We start from the raw sequence: 5,336 nt of genomic DNA on the forward strand, positions 1-5,336 counted from the left end.
GTGACACGATCCGTGTGCGTTATAAAGTACGTTTAACGACGCCGAAAGCGGATCTGTCATTTAATTAAAATTTCAATCGTTCTGCTTTATTTTCCTCGTATAAATCCAATGTGCCTTTTCTTTGTCCTCCCTTCTATATATATGTGTGTGTGTATATATATATATTTGAAATCGCACGAAAAAAATTACAGTTCGATTCTCAATAGGAACGATAACGCAGTATCGTTTCCTGAAATTTATAAACGCGTTTAAGTTATTAATAAATATTCGAAAATTGCTATACTGTAATATTGTTTACGGAGGGGGAGGGGGAAAGGGGTTCGTAGTTCATTAAAAGTATCTCTCAATTTTGTAATATAGAAATCCTATGCAATGATAATAACGATATATATACCACCACAGTATAGTTTATGTGATACTAATAAATAAATGAGATAATCACGTCGTAATATTAATATCGAATTTCAATCTTTTGCTTCATTTTTTCAATAACATGGCTTAAGATATTTCCATAAAGAAGAGGTATATTGAATATTGAATATTTCAATATGCAAGAACTGTTTAATAATAATCGTTAATTTGTCAATTATTTAAAATTACACGTCACATCATCGATGCTCGTTTCCCTTGATTTTATCGTCCTATTTTCTTTGTCGTGTTTAATTAGCTTCGTGTAATGTAATAAAATAAGTGATATGATCGAGATCATTTTTTATAATTAGATATTGTATTGGTTTTGTAATATACATATATTATACAGTATGCAAATACAATGATAAAAATTGATATCGATCAAGGATATTGTCTTTCTTGTAGCTTACTATAGCTATAGTTTATCAAGCTATTTGTATTTCACAGTAGAAACAAATCTTCAAACTTCAAAATTTAAATTTCGTTTCTTCAGATTGATATTTCAAAAAAAAAAACAAACAAATACAATCTATAACACTCTACAATAGATTGCTTCAAAAAAATTCTCAACATTCACAAAGTTTTCTCAACAATATTTTGATATACGAAAACTTTTATGATTGACAAATTTCATTTTTTTATTTTCATATTCCACAAAAAAAAATTGTAAATAATCCATTGTACTGTATATTAATTTCTCTAAAAAGACACGTCTCAACGCTCGCAAAGTTTTGTTAAAAATAAATAATTGTAAAAAATCGAACATCTTAATCCTCTCATTTCCACGCTCGATCTCAATTCTCAAAGAGCGTCGTCTTTTTCATTTATCGACGAACGATCGCTAAAAAAATATCGTGTTTCGCTCTTGCATCTTAATGCTCGTAATGCTCGTAAAACTCATCCAATCGGAGATACACGCACTGAATGCACTACGATAAATGGCTCTCGATTATGATATATACGCGACAAAATAATTCGAGACCACGGTTGGACCGGTTATGGCGCGCGTCGTGACTCATCCTTCGAATAATTGGAGACCCTTATCGTGGATGATTCGAAGATAACGCGCAATCAGGCCGGAATTCTCGTTATTCACGATCACGATGCTTTAAGTAATGAAGTAGTGAATCCGTAGATTGTTTCGATATCGCGAAGAATGGTGGTCGATTCGAGTTGTTGAGGATCGTGCAATTTGCCGCGATTGTGATGTTGGCTCGAGTTGACACTTGTGTGATTTTGTAGTGGAAATTAACGACAATGTTTGTGAAATTAGAAATTTTGTGTATGGAAAGTTGTTCTGATTCTGAATTATTTTATGGATCGTGTAGAGAAAGCAATATTTGAATTGCTATAATTGGATAAAATGGAAAAGAAATTTTCAAAGAATTAAAAAAATACGTGTTCTATATGCATTACTTCTCATTATTTCATTTTATTTTCTTCTATAAATTATAAATATTCAAATGATCCCGAACTAAAATGGCTTTTTTTTGTACTATTTCTATATATAGAAAATTCAACATTCGTTTCGCCATTTTAACAAACCCCGCTAATAAAGGGTTATTTAATGCTCCATCCCTCCATTTTAAATACTTGAGCATCGGCCAGACTAGTTAATCGAAATTCATTTAACTAAATTTTACCTTGTGGGCCCATGATATACAAATAATCCGAGGATCGTAACATTCACAGAGTGAAAAATATAGAAAAAGGTGTCTACATTAAAAAGAAACGACAAAATCGAAGAAACTCGTAAACTCGTTTTAATTGCCATTCCACTTCACCATTGGAGGACACCTACCGCCTAAAACTTGTATTCGAACAGCACATCACGACCCTTTAAATTTTTAATACGACCACCATTCCCTGGGTTCGTGACTTTACATTCCATGAAATACCGTCCTAAGTAAGAATGAAAAGTTCGAACACGCGATAATTGCCCTTTTTATTATTACGTCTATTTTATGTGACGTTTCAATTTCGTATATCACGTGTAAGGTGATTGTAAAACTGTTCGACAAAACTGATACGAGAGATTCGCTTCGATCGATATGATAATCGAGATTTGTGAATTTAAGGCGCAAACGGATTGAGTATCGACACTCACGACACCTTTTGCTCCACTGTGTGAGCAACTTTTGATAAAACGGCGGATGAGTCAATTAAAGTAATTGCACGAATATGCAACTCGACCCTTTATTGGCCTCTTATCTTGTTATCGTCTTCGTCTTTCATGATGAGATTTAATGAGTGGTTATTGATAAATGGGTGGGAAAAGAATGTGTATTGGTCAGATTGAATATTTTTAATAACGAGAGAAATTGTTTGGAAATTTTTTTTATAATGTGATGTTTCAAAAGTAAATTTTCTAATTCTATTTTCTAATTCCATAATTTCTTTCACTATTTTTTTTTTTTGAAAGTTATATTAAATAATGAAAATTGAAATTCAATTTTTATATTTGTAAATAATTTTTTCATAAATGTTTTTACTTTAATAGGTGTTGTGTACATCGCAGTAGAATGGGTAATCATTGGTCAGGCGTTATACGTAGTCCATCTATAACAGCAAAGTGTCGCTCTCTTACGGCAAAACGAGGAACTTCAATCAAAACATTACACGATAACAAAAAAAAAAATTCATTATCCATAGTTAATTTGTTCTTCAAATACAGGATATTGCCACATTGTCAATATCCTGCACCTTGCAATCATATTAAATCAATTACCAAGCCTATTTGAGGAAAACATTAAATCATAGTCTTAATCTATATTATTACAACTCAATATTTTTTTACAAAAATTGAAATTTTAATGAGTCTCTTCAATAATTAATATTTTGTATATTAAGAACTCTCTTGCACATATTTTAACGATTCTTCATGGTCGTCGAAATAGATTGTAACTCTTTCAACAAAGAAGAAAGTAGTTAAACCGTCAATGTTAATCATGACAATCAAAAAACCCGGTCACTTTTTGTAGGCCAAGAAAGTGAACATCTCTGTTCCACTAGCATGAATGCAGACATTAATATCAAATTATGTCGCACGTAACAATGTTACGTAAATTGAGAGATCGAGCATCCCTTAGGATGAGTATTGAACTCTTTTCGCGATTCAATTGTAATGAAAACGTAAAATCAGGTTGCCACACGTTTATCATTTCACGAATCTAAATTCCTGGACATTGTCTTTTTGTACTTTCACCGCAACTTGTCGGATGTCTTCGTAACGTACGCATTACGATCACGATCGATCGAGAATCGCTTGGAAAATTTAAATCGTGCGACGATTCAAACAGAGTTATTTCTACTATTTGAAATATTGGACAATTTCTTAGTAAATAATTTCTTAGTAAAAAAGTATATATTATTTATTAATTATATTAGAAAGCGATTAATAGAGATTTTATTGTGAAATTATTTATGATTTTTATAATTTATCGATACTTATTATTTTTTATTTTTTATTTTTGTGTATATAATATATTCGATTTCTTATTTATATCTTTATCGATGATAAAATAATTATTTTAAATAATTTTTGTATCTTGAAATTTCTAAATCTCATCGAGATTAGATAATTATATAATAAACGATTAATTTCAATGAAATCTATTTTTGTATATTATATAATTCGATGTTATCATTTCTTTGATCGTCATGCCTTGTCGATTCATGATAAAAATTGACTATTTTTATGTGATTTAAAAACACAAGGAGTATCGCTTTAAAAAAGACGTTTCTGAGTGTGAAAGTTATTTCTACAGAAATTTATTCTCACGAATCGGATACTTGGATTGCAAGATAGCCAAAGGAGTGTATTTCACTCTGTTGAACGTTATAATGCCCTTAATGTTGCCACGATAAATGTCAAGAAATTCTCTTATATGATCGGGAAAGTTCTCGATTAGTCAGTCATTTGTGCAATTACAATTGTAACGCTTCCTTCCTTCTCTTATTCTAAAAAAAAAATATCAAAAAAAAGGAAAAAAAAATTTTTTTTATATACTGTTTACGAAAATATTACAAAAAATTTGAAAAAAAATTAGAGAAAGGATAAAAAACAGTTCCAATCTCATTAGACAAATATGAAAAAAATCACTGATATCCAAGAAGTAAATAACTTCTTTCAGACAATGTCCTTGCGAAAAATCTCCAGATGATCACCTTGTAAAATCCTGTTTGTGGAAAACTTTAAACGTATGTACGTATTTCGTGAAGTACGCTTCGCTTCATACTTTACAATCTTTATTTAAATCTATCTAAAATTCAAACTACATTCGATTCTACTTCATTCGTTCGTTCATTTTACTTCATAATAAGATGCATGTGTAATATTAATATCTCCATTTTAAGAAATATCCAATTTTCATGAATGAAAACACACTCTCAAAGAAAAAAATCTCTCAAAGATACTTCTATCATCAATAAATCTCGCACAAATCCATCGCCAGTAACAAATTTTCAACAAATAGAAACTTTCCACAAAACCTAACCTATAAATTCAACACAACAAAACGCTCAAATAACCTAGATCCTTCAACAACACGTTTCTACGAGACAACGAAAAACGAAACTAACAATTCGAATCGCAATTCACACTTGGCAAACTTGTTCGATTTCCAAAACACCGATTCTGACAATTCTCCCTGACAATCCCTGTCCTCGAGAACACCGCAAGGACCTCCATTTTCCTATCGGTATCGCGTTTACGCAACAGGTGGCGCGTATGGACACGTGAAAAAGCCGGAGACACTGTCACGCTCGACGACGAATGAAAATTGGCGCGGTTAGAAATTTTCAAAGTCGTGGTTGCGCGGTGCTGTGAACCCTGGGTGCTTAGATCGCGGCGAGGTTGAGGCGGCGGTCGGGCCCATGGGCGGGCCCCGCCGCTCCCCAAGGGGACCTATATAAGTTGACTCGCG

Source organism: Apis dorsata, unplaced genomic scaffold (assembly GCF_000469605.1).
Source record: "Apis dorsata unplaced genomic scaffold, Apis dorsata 1.3 scaffold_194, whole genome shotgun sequence".
NCBI classification, from domain to species: Eukaryota; Metazoa; Arthropoda; class Insecta; order Hymenoptera; family Apidae; genus Apis; species Apis dorsata.